Source organism: Xiphophorus hellerii, chromosome 23 (assembly GCF_003331165.1).
Source record: "Xiphophorus hellerii strain 12219 chromosome 23, Xiphophorus_hellerii-4.1, whole genome shotgun sequence".
Classification (NCBI taxonomy): domain Eukaryota; kingdom Metazoa; phylum Chordata; class Actinopteri; order Cyprinodontiformes; family Poeciliidae; genus Xiphophorus; species Xiphophorus hellerii.
The window spans coordinates 21,973,548-21,986,135 of record NC_045694.1 but is presented as its reverse complement, the minus strand read 5'-3'; the positions used below and the strand labels follow the sequence as shown (position 1 = coordinate 21,986,135).

The 12,588-nt window shown below is 40.8% G+C and overlaps 1 long non-coding RNA gene across 1 annotated transcript; it reads right to left on the bottom strand.

Annotated features, from left to right (window-relative positions):
- Positions 1–5,015: 5,015 nt before the first annotated feature.
- On the bottom strand, positions 5,016–9,898 carry LOC116714114 (uncharacterized). The gene is made up of 2 exons (XR_004337999.1): positions 9,555–9,898; positions 5,016–5,593 (listed from the first exon to the last, which is right to left on the bottom strand). It is a non-coding gene; the product is annotated as an uncharacterized LOC116714114 (long non-coding RNA).
- Between the last annotated feature and the right edge of the window lie 2,690 nt (positions 9,899–12,588).

Below are 12,588 nucleotides of genomic sequence, written 5' to 3'. Positions count from 1 at the left end.
TAAGGGGAGACAGAAAATGGATGGGTGTAATATTTCTGGTTTTACATATTGAATTTTCTGCAATATATAAATTGATTCAAACTTAAACTTAAATAAACTTAAAATCTGCTGGTGCTAACCATTGCACACACAAACCTTAAAAAAATGCCACAAAACATTTTGTAAAGATGTGGGGGGAAACAAGTGGCACAATGTGTCATCTTTATAGGGATGTGAGGTTTTCTGATCTTTTTCACGGGTGGAATTAGAGTTGCTTTAAAAAATTTGCAGTTCCAGCTTTACATGTGAGATCCCTACCACTTCTGAAAGATCAACAGCCTGTCTCTGGTTTACAAGCTGTTTTTCTTAATTCTCACAATGTAAAGTGCCTCATAAATAGTGTTTGGCGACTCAACTAAGTGCAACTTTCGCAGTCTAGGTAAAAATAAACTCTTTAAGACTGCACCAACGTTGTTAGTTGGCTCTAAAGTAAGAAAAAAAATGTCATCTGTTACTGCTGTTTGAGCCTTATCGCAGTTCCTGTACTCCCATTTCTCCTTGTTTGGGCTCACTGACATTTCCCGACATATTTATTTGATTAAGAGTACATCTGACTCCCATTAAAACTTCCACTTGCAGATCCTGGGGTTGCTTTGGAGATAGATGGAAAAGTTTTCTTCTCTTTGTACTTAGAAGCAGAGGCCAAGCTTTGGTGAAGGGAGCTTCGCCTGCCTCTCTGTAAATACTCCAAGGGAAAGTGTTGGGGAAATGGTTTTCTCATGAACGTATTCTAATTTTAGACGTACATATCACACTTTTATGACTGTAAGTTGAACTTGCCATCAAAAAAGAAAGCCTTTGCCAATGTTCATAGATTTATACCATTGTTGAAAATAAGCTCTCAGGCTTCAGACATAAAGTGAAGCTTTGGACGTTCTGGGAATCATGTTAAAGTTAATGAAAACACCAGTTTTCTTAAATTTCACAGCCTGAAATTTCCATCACTGGGTATGGTAATGGAAACAGAAAGAAATATAACTTTTTTTGACAGTGTCTGTCGAACTGTCCAAAGAAACGGCCATGAGAATATGAGCTGCAGCCAAATGGGCCGGTGTTTGACAAGAACACAGCACCGAAAAATGTTTCTTTAAACCAACTTTAAAAAATGACTCTACTTTATCCAAGCCAATTAGTTTAGCTAAATCTACAATTCTGATGTGCATAATTCTGAAATCAAAATTGTGCCTTGAGCAAAACTAATAAAATGAGATGCAACAAATTAGAGTAATTTTTTAAAAGTTGGTTCAAAGAAACATTTTTTTGCAGTGCAGGAAGTGATGTGCCTAATCCATGGACTCAGAAAGGCAATAACACACCGTGGAGATCATCACAGGCCTTGGATCCCGCAAAATATTAAAATTAATCTTAAAGGAAATTAATTTCACACACCAAACACATACTCTAAAGTCCGTGTAACAGGACTAGTAGTCCAATAAAGGTTTAGTGCATACGTAATGTGAAAGGATGTGATTCCTGATGGACTGGAAGAGGTAAAAGCAACATATTGTTGACAAAGCTAATTTAGTTGCTACAACTTGGGTGTATTTGCACATGTCAAGGTTTGGCACCGTTTTTTTCTTTAGCAAATGTGTTCTTGTGTTCTCTTGGTTCATCAAGCAACACAAGAGAACAAGTTGTTTGCTTTATTTTTGACGTCAGCTCCAAACTGCTTACAATTTAAATCTAAAGCTCAGATTGCAAAGCGCACACAGCGAGCCTGAGGAAAAACAATCAATCACGGACGATGAACCAGATTGTCGTGTATCTGGTTCATCGTCATCTTCTTTGGCACAATAAATGTCCAAAAGAAGGTAAAGGATTCTTCAGTTCTACTATCAAAATGTTTTTATAAACGTTGCTTCGGATCCTTCAAGAGTTCTTGCTTTTGTAGGGTAGAAAACCAAGCTGACTCCTGCTGTTTAGTTTATTTTTAAAGTGTTTTTGAGCACTCACTGTGTTCATGACGCATTTGGGAAGATAGGAAAGCAGGCTTAAAAAGGGATATGAGACGAAGCAGGTACGGAACCTCTGAGTATTTAGTTAACGTTACTTAAGGATTAATGTGAGCCCAAACCTAAACAGGAAGCACAAAATGATGTAAAGCCATCTGTAACAATATCAGCATATCTAACCAGTCCTTGCCTTAACTTGCAGGTGAGGAAAATGTGCTGCAGATGGCGTTTTAGTGTGTGACAAGTTATGAAAAAGCTGCATGAAGAAAGTTTACCTTGTAAGAAATCCAACCTGGCTGGATCATTCAAATACAGGTTTACAGCACTGTGTTTCCAAAGCTTGGATGGTGAAAAGCTAAAGTGATGGTTAAAAAGCCTGGTTATGGTATTTTATAGAAAATCTGCTTTTTATGAAGTTCTGGTCAGAAGTTTCCACACATCATCATTTGGGGCTTTTAATGGTCTATTTCAACTATTATTAAAAACAAGAACCAGGTGCCCAAAGTTGAATTTCTTGTGGACTTTCTCTGATCTACATAGAGTCTAAATTATGCATTTAGGCTTTAATATGTAGATACTCCCCCACTGATATTTGGGTACATGTTGTTTGGCAAGCTAAACCTCAAGCTTGGTTGGTTTCCTGGCTCTTATTGTGGGTTTTAAACATAATCCACAAGTTTTGAGTAGGATTGGGGTCAGAGTTTGGCAGAGAAAGCCATTCCAGAAGCTTAAAACTTAAATGCTGCTTTGATCCACTCCAAAACCAGTTCTGGTGCGTGTCTGGGATCATTGTCCTCTTGCAATACCCAGTTAGGTCCAAATATCAACGATCTGACTTTAAGACGTTCAGTAACCACCCCCAGTTCAAACAGATCATAACATGTGAACTGCTGGAGAACCAATATCACTGTCCGCACCAAACTAGTGTAACATTAACTAGAGCTGTGAGGGTGCCATGTAAAAATGGACGTTTTTTATAATCTGCACATGCTCACATTAACCAGAAACAGAACCAAATGCCTTATGGATAAAGGTTTTACTGTTATCCACGACAAAGTGGTGCTATTTGGCAGCAACAAAAGGAATAATTCTTCTGTTGAGTGAAAGTGGGTATTCAAGTCAAAGACAAGTGTGCCAGCTTTCAAACACGGTGATGGTAGCATCATGCTAGGGATCTGTTTCAATGCCATTCATGCAGGTGCAATGCATAAGGTGCAATAGGAGGACAACCCCCAAAGTCTACAAAGCGAATCAACAATTTTATGGACCAACACGACAATGATCCCAAGCTTACATCACACCATGTGTTAGAACACACAAAGAAAGCTAACAACAGCCCCCATATCACTTCTATTGAAAACTTGATGAAAATAAAAGGAATAAGGAGCTTTGCCTTTTCTGTATTTTCTGTGATTCTACTGTAAGGAATTGCTCAAATAGTCATCCAGAATTGTTCATGACTGCAAACAGTGAGTGTTCTCCCTGCAACCCATCAACGGACATTGAAGTGTTTGTCTGGGTTTACAGCTTGAGTCTGGATTTATAATCTTAGTCCTGTGTGGATCAGATGAAAGCTACAATAATTTCAAAGTTGCATGCTTCATTGCAGCATTAAAAGTCATTGAAACTCTAGATGGTCAGAATGACGTCTTTGAACACTGAAAGTGTTCAGAGTGGCCCAGCTTGCAAAGCGAGCTGGGCCTGGAAGACTTGAGTGGCATGCATTTCCACTCGCGCACTGTTTCGCATTGACTACCAGACGCTTTGTATTATAGCAAATTCATGGCACTGACCATCCAGCTATTTCAGGTCACACACTGCTGCCACAAACAAAGCATGCTGTAATTTGAGCCTGCAGCCAGGAATTAATTGTCTGCGTTTTTGCCAGAAAACATAAATCAGCGCTCTGCATCCTTTCAGTCTGACCGCCCACCTCCCCCCACCCCCTTGACTTCTGCATAGCGAGAGGCAGCCAAGCTGGTGCACTCTTGACAGCTGTAACACCGGGGTGGGCCACAATCAGCCATGAAATCAGACATTTGAGAAGCTGACAGCAGACTTGACAGAGACAGAGATGAAGTTCAGAAACCTCCGTCCGTTCTGGGGAAGCAATGCATAAGAGGAATAGCAATCTGTGGATTGTGCTTCATGTCTGTGTTCCCAAAATGAACACAGGAAAGCTGATATCATCTGGACACTTAATCAATACTTACATATTTCTGATGAATGAGTTGAGAAAAATAATAATAATAAAGCACAACCTGTTGCTTGTTTTCATAAGTGGCTGCTTCCTGCATGCCTGGCTCGTTTCTGGAGTTAGCTTGGTGTTTGCGAGGTCCAACTAAAACAATGATGACGCTGGCGGATTGAGCTCAACCCTGAACCACCATCCAAGCTATATCTGCTGATCAGCCCAGATCCTGTTCAGACAATGCCCCAGCTTCCTCCCACTGCACCAATGAAAACACACGGGGCGGCTGGGCAAGAGGCGGGCAGACGAAAGGAGAGGAAAGGTGGCAGAAAGGAATAAAAAGGAAAATGGGTGGGATGAAGGCAGACTGAGCAAGTCTTTCTATCTTTGTTTAGTCTTTTTTTTTCTTTTTTTTTTTTAATAAAAGCATGACTCTAACCTCCAGTACTTTGAAAAGAAATATTGACTGGGATAAAGAGCAATTCTGATGAGAGGAATGGACTGGAACCACTGGTGGGGAACAGTGTGCAGTCCATTTCGGGTGCCCTCTAACCGAGGCTTTAATCCATTTAGGCTGCGTCTTGGCACAGAATCTGAGGTCTGACAAAGCCCAGCTCTGTCCCTGAGATCCAGCCCACTGAGTTTTAAGCTCTTACAGATGTGAGGAGGAGAAAGTGGGCATGCAACTCGGGCCAGTCTGGGACGGCTGACTAACTGGACCCAGAGTGCTAAATCTGCTTTTCAGCAACAGCTTGATGAATCCTGCGTGTCAGCTTCCTGTCTCAGATCCTCCCAGGACGCACATAACCAACCCTTTATGGAATTTTTTTATCTTTTTTTATTTTCCAGAGTGACATGGCAACATTTGCATGCAAGGATACACGAGCCAGATGGGTTTTGTTGTTGTTGTTGTGTTTAAGGGCAGACAGCCAAGAGTCTTATCAGCCCCAATGCTGTCTTTAGTTTCTGTCCCAGAGCCTTTTAGTAGTCTGGTGAAGAATGTAATTTCTTTTGACTCAAATTTCATCTCATGAGCACACAGTTGCAGATGTCACGCTCCTGCCATCAAACAAAAACCACAGGGAAATTCTGGAAACTGGCTCCGATCGGACAAGTCTAAGCATCTAGCATGCCAAAACCAATACAGAGAAGATCAAAGCAGGCAGGCTGAGCTGACTTTGATGATGGACAGTACATCTAAATTACGTTACGGCAGACAAATACTTAAAGACTTATTCAACACGACTCTGAAACAGATGTCAGCAGTGTGTGCTGCCATGAGAATGCCCCTTTACATCATTTAAGTCAGGAGAATACGTTGCTGCGTTGTCATGGTGCATCCACCCGTCTCCATCCCTAACATGCTGCTTCTCTTCATGTTCCTTTGCCCCGATCGAGGCGTTTGGCAAGCCTAGAAAGACATGACACATGATGAATCTGTTACAAGGGGACGTACAAAAACATCGCTCTACCTTCTGTATGATTATCCCCCGACACTTGAGCTGTTGAAAAACAAAAAATATATATTTTGTTTAGATTTATTTTGTTTGTGCCAAACAAAATCAACGTGCCAAGACACGCACTCCGTTTAATGTGGGGGTTATGCGTGGCATCGTGCGGGAGTGAGCTGAGGTGAGGCATGAAGCATGACTTGGACAGGATGGGCGCACGCGTGCGTGACAACTCCTATGTGTGTGTAGGGGGGGACAAAAAGCAGCAGGATGAAATGGGTGTGTCTTTGGGTTTGACGACAGCACCTTTTCCCGTGCCATTTCCTGGCTAGCAAAGCCTGGAAGCTGCTGAGAGATGCTCTCTTAACGTCTTTTCCTGACAGGTTTATCACTTGTCTGACTCTGGTAGAGAACAAAATCTTTCAAAGAAATTTTAATAGATGTACAGTACAGACCAAATGTTTGGACACACCTTCTAATTCAATGGGTTTTCTTTATTTTCATGACTATTTATAAGGCAAGAAATCCCACTTATTAACCTGACAGGGCACACCTATGAAGTGAAAACCATTTCAGGTGACTACCTCTTGAAGCTCATCAAGAAAATGCAGAGTGTGTGCAAAGCAGTAATCACAGCAAAAGGTTGCTACTTTGAAGAAACTAGAATATAAGGGGTATTTTCAGTTGTTTTACACTTTTTTGTTTAGTGCATATTTCCACATGTGTTATTCATAGTTTTGATGCCTTCAGTGTGCATCTACAATGTCAATAGTCATGAAAATAAAGGAAACTCATTGAAATAAAAGGTGTGTCCAAACTTTTGGTCTGTACTGTAGATGCTCTTGAATGATATTGTGTTGTGTTTGTTTCTACACTTTTGAACTATTTTTTTTTTCTGATCAATAAACACACCATACCTATGGCGTAAAGCACTGATGTCACTCTAACAGCAACACTTTTGGGTGTCCAACCTGTTGCAAAGTTAAACAAAAATACTCAAAGTTATATTATATTAACATATTATCATATCAGTGAGGTATTTAAAACAGAAATCAAAACAAGCAAAAGAACCATGTCTGCAGTTCATTCAGGCTGTTTTTTTTTTTACTTTCTAAAATGTTTAGTTTTTATTTAGACTTTTATTTTACTGGGATATAAAACCATAGAGATTCAAAACCTCTTTTTCAAGGAAGTCCTGGCCGAGAGGCAGCGACAAATATAAAATGCACAGTTAAAAGAAAATGTCAAGTTATAAAGAACAGCTTCATGTTCCTGAATTGTCCTCAAGTACGTATAGTTTGGGTGCAAAAGCACTAAATTAGATGAATTCAGTTGATTCTGACTTCATTTCTACACCATTTAACTTTTCTTTTATTATTATTGTGACAGGAGAGAGATTAGACTAGACTGCAATACTAATAATAAAAAAAAAGCATTCCTTTCATTTTTCATGCAAAAAATAATGAATTAAAAGGCTGGTGGAGTTCTCATAGAGAGGAAAGAAGAGTTTCGGAATAATTCACTGCTTTAAAGAAAGCATGAACAGAAAATAGAAATGTAACAAGTTAGAAGAAACAAAACATATGAAGTGATAATTACTCATTTCCGCTTCAGTCAGGAGTGCAACTATGAAAGCACGCTGATATCATAGGCTCATATTTATGAACCATATGAGAGTAGCACAGATGCAAGAGCCTGGCTTGGAAACAAAAAGCATATTAAAAGAGAGCAGTTTTTGCCAAGCTACTCATTTAAATAGCTCACTGTGGACTTATTTACAGCTTCTGATTTCTATTTTGAAGCGGAGACAGGTGGTCAAACTCTAATGCCACTGCAGAATCGTCTGCTCTCACTTTTTGGCAAAACCCCAGTGCTTTAAATTCCTAAAAGACAAAGTGATTCAAGTGCTAAATTGTCGTACAGTGGCAACTTCATTATCTGAGGTGTGCAAACCTGGGGCCCTTGGCAGACATTAAGCAAATTACTTGCATAATCATGTCATTAAGTAAACAAACAGAAGCTTGGAGAATGAGCGAGAGTTGTCTGCTTGGTGGGACGATAAGTCTAAGAGAGAACTTTAGTTAATGTGTAAGTGTATGTTTTGAATGGACAGATAGCAAGAGATCCCTCTGACTGACAAGTGAAATCCTACCAATGTATTTTATTAAATGTGTTTCAGAATATTGGACAAGCAAAGAGAAACATTCAAACAGCTGTAACATCAGCAACGTGAGCTTTCCGTTGGCAAATCAAATCGCCGTCTGCAGCCCGGGCAAACGGGGCGGCTCTGGTTCCACCGTGTCTCCGTTCTGAAGAAAGTAGGACGCATTACAACAGCCAGGGGAGAATTAAAGTGACATTTTCCTGTTTTTCTTTTTTTTGGAGAAGGGATACATTTAAAAGTGGACAACTCATTCCAAAGCAAACAAGTTCAGATGATTTTTGCAGTTTAGCAATCTGCACACAAAAAAATGTGTGTTTCCTTTTTGGGCTCCGTATTGGGGAGACGGGGCCAATATTTAACAGAGCGTCCAGAGAAAGCATCTGCTCTGTCAGATATAGGTGGCACTCAGAACACAAACTGAGGCGTCCATTTTTTTATTTTCTGTGAGTATTCCTGTGGAGACCAAACAACTGAAAAAAAATTATAATAAACAAACTCGCTCTTGTTAATGTTTTTGGCAGCACACTGCTATGTGTAAACTCATCAGGTATTGATATAACAGCTATGTAAGTTATGAAACCGCCCCCGGAGACTCCACCAAATATAAACAGTTTGAAATATGCGCCTGTCAATCTCGCCAGCGGCAGCCATCTGGGCCTATCCCGTTACCGTGCTGAATAAGAAAATGAGAAAATAAATAGCTGGTGGTACCGAGTTCCTGTTCGGGCTGACTCAAGGAAACCGTCGCCTTAGCGAACCAAGACTGAGCAAAAAGACTTGCTAATAAATTCAATGCTGAAATTCCCTGAGGTGTCTTGGATTTGATGATCCTAATTAAGGGTGGGTTTGACCCTCTAGTTAAGTTCTTGGATCGAGCCTGAAGCTGTTTGCCTCCAGAGGGCTGTTGCAGGGGCTCAGAGAACACATTGGGCTTTACCTCCATGACCCAGCTAAAGGCTGGTTGTTGGCTAAGGAAGGTTTTTCTCAAAATGATCTTTAAAACGTACATGTTCTTGTCTAAACTGAAGTCTCGGTCTGGTGAAAAAACAACAGAAGGACGAAATCGTGCAAATTCTTCCATGAAACAGGAAGAATTGGTTTTTAAGAGAGACAGAAATTAAGGTAGAAATCTGAAACATAAGTTTGAGATGAGATCCAAACTTGCCACAAGAAATGTCACCAAGGTTGGACTGATTCTTTAAAAGATTTGTCCATTTCTCTCTTAGAAAAAAAAGATTGCACATGAGCAAAAACAGCTCTGTTCGATTCCCTCCCCTCGCTAAAGTACCGAAGAAGTTTTTTTTTTTTTTTAATGACCTTTAAAACTTGCATTTTCTTTTCTAAACCGAAGCTGTAGCCTGGTGAAAAAATAAAGAACTCAAGCAGGTAAAGAAGTATCAAACAGGAGGAATTGGTTTTTAAGAAATTGGGTTTTTAAGACCTTTTTTTTCCAGAGAAGAACAAAGAATGTTCGGTTGAGCTTTTCGTAGTGTTACGTTTTGATAACCATCGGCATGAAAATATTTATGAGGCCAGCGAAGCAAAGACAAAAAAATAAAAAAAATAAAAAATGGACCTCAATAAAATGTTGGAAGTTTGCCGCTGTGAGCCAACAATGTGAAGCGAAACCACATCAGGAGAGCATGAAGTCACCACAGCCCCCGGGAGCTGCGACACCCACACGTTGCTCTACTTTCCCTCTGAATTTTAAAAACACCGTCTCTATGACAGCAGAGAAATCTCCATGTGACTTTAACCTGCTCGGCGGTGGTCCTCAGGAAAGTCTTTCCAGCTCTGGACGGAGCGATCTGGATCCGGAGGGGACGTGTTGATTTAGAGAGCGAGGTCAGGTTCTTTTGGGTCAAGGCCGCTCGTGAGATGTCACCCAGAGCGCCGGATCCTCCCGCCTGTGGCTGAGCTGCTGCGTGCGCATCTTTCAGTGGCGTCCCGCCCCCCCTTACAGATTTCCTCTGTTTGTCCCGTCGTGTCACACTTAAATGTTTCCGAATGAACACAAATGTTGATATCAGAAAAATATCAACTTTAGCAAATATTAAAATAACTAGTGATGTTACGTGATGTGCCGAGGCTTCGAGGCGTGTGTCGAGTAATGGAGGGGGCGTTTCCGTAAAGCGCGTATCGAGGCTTGCTTCATTTAGGGGAGGAGCCGAAAACGATGACGTCCGAAGCCTCGCTGCCTGGCTGTACCACGTGACTGCTTCGGGAAGTGGCTCAGAGTTTGGCGCGGGGTTTGACAGTTTTAGAAACCCCACAGGCTCCATTCAAAATGTGGGTTGTTGTAGGCGAGTTGTGGTCAGTTGAGAGAGTGGATAGAGTTTTGATAGTTTGGATAGCAGAGTTTGGATAGTGGTTATTTAGTTTGAGACAGTTAGTTCGGTGTTTGGAGAGTTTAGGAGAGAGATAGATAGATAGGAGATTTAGGAGCGCGAGGACAGGATAGGAGTAGGATGGAGCCGGCGAGAAAGAGGAGGATTTCCCCTATGTGGGAACATTTTGATTTGATAAGCCCTAACAAGGTAAGGTGAACTGAACATTTGCAGATGCATTATGTTTGCTTATGAGGAACTGTATTTTTCACTGTTTCTTATTTTCTGTAAAGGTGAGGTGTTTATTGTGCTCCAAGGAGTTGGGGTACAATAATAACACCTCATCCATGTAGTGTCAAAAAAGAGAAATCGTTTGAAACCAAAAACTGTGGAGAAATTGTTGTTTCTTAATAAAAATGCATGAAATCATCCAAGTTACACAAGCATTAGCCTATTCACTACCCCCTCCCTAGTTCCACAAGCACTTTCACTGTCCTCTGCCTGATTAAGCCCATGCCATTTTTCTAGAGTCACAGAAAAACATTATTACACAACATGCCATATCACATGACACTACTATTTTGGGAATAATTACACACAGAGGATACATTCAAACAATATTTTATTATACACATATGTGTATACATAATTTATGTAGACAAATGATTTTGTCCTACACCTTTTGTGAAGTCATTCCCAAGAGCCATAATAGACAAAAATTCAATGCATCACACGTGTTAAGATACAGCTGGTTGTGATTATACACCTGGCCAGTAGGTGGTTTCGTGTGCACATGAAGCCTCAAGAAATGAACCCTTTCTCGAACCAGCTGGCTCAAGTGGTTCAATGCCTCATGAGGCTTCATCTCACCATCACTAAAAATAACATTTTCAAATTACAATTTTATTTATTAACCCCTCGAAAAAAATGCACGTATAATGAAATCAAACAGAAAAGTGTTTAATTGGTTAATTCCCGATTTATTGAGAGAGGAGTTATATTTCTACACTTTCACACGGGGCCACATTCGTTTGGATAATAAAGCAAAATTCAAAACTGCGCTTTCGGTTGGTGTTGACCATTTTAGTGTTATTAAAATGACCTGAAACATTTTTCAAGGTAACAAAAATAAACAAAAGCAGAAGAAATCTGTAGAGGCAAATACTTTTTTTTATTGCAATGTGTAGCTGCAGAGAGTTGAGAGTTTCATCTTTGCCGCCCTGAATCCTTGCAGCATTTACAACCGAAGAAAACACACGTAGCAGTGGAACGTGTCCTCGTTACACGCCAGAGCCGTCCATGTTCCCCGTCCTTTGAAGGCATATTTCTTTCCCCCATGGCCTCTGAATCCCTCCCTGTCTTTATCTTCATCGCTCTTCTTTGACCTCCTTCATCCTGAGGTCGCATCGGAGTGCTTCCGGGGCAACGCCGTCCCGTCAGCTGTCTGCCTGCCACACTGAATTAAAACCAGCTCTTTGTGATACTGTACTGCCTCATAAACTCCAATCAGGTCCTCTCAACCACTACTTTTCAAACTACAGACAACAGCTGTGAGGAGCCCTCCCCCGCCCCGATGAGGCCGGGAACTCCAGCAGCGAACAGCACGGTGTTGCCGCCGGTGGGGGAGGCTCCGGATAAAAGCCTCGGTAGCTGAATCACGTTCAATTCTCCCTCATAAAGTCAGCAGATTGACAAGATTATCTGTCCCACTCAGGCGGGGAATCGGATCTCTGAGTCGGATCAACAGGAAATTAAAAGAGAACAACAAGGTTTAGACCGAGGCAAACAAAACTTCCACCGACTCCGCGCAGATCCCGACGACTAAAACATCAACAAATAACAATGACGGGCAGGAATATCGTCGCAGTCGTCATCCCGGCTCAGTCCAGAAAACTGGAGCTCTTATAGTTCTTAGACATTCTCAGTCATCATGCTACAACTATATTCTGTTTCATTGGGATTTTATTTGACCAACTAACAAAAACTTGTGCACAATTGTGAAATCTGCACAAAGTAAAATAATCCGTGGATTGTACATTTCTTTTATGAGAGGCATTGTCAACTTGTGGCACACATGTATATTTAGCATATTTAAGAATGTCTGTGAACTCTTGTCTTTTGGATTTAGTCGTGAACTTTGACTGGGCCATCCAAGTCTAAGCTTTTAATCATTCCACTTTAGCTCTGACTGTATGTTTTCTATGTAGGACAAAATAGGCAGATGTTTATGGGTCGTTTTATTTTATTTCTTTTTTATCTTTGTCCTGCTCATAAATCATGATCTCTCATTCAAAATAGATACCTAGTCAAAGCATTTCCTGGATTGCACTAAGGTTGGGCAAGTTCCCAACCTGGACTCCCAACATAATGACGCATCATCAGGTCAAGGACCCACCACGTTAAGTTTCTATGTAAAATACATGGCGTCGTTTCGTCTTGTACGCCTAATAAAAAACAAATTCTC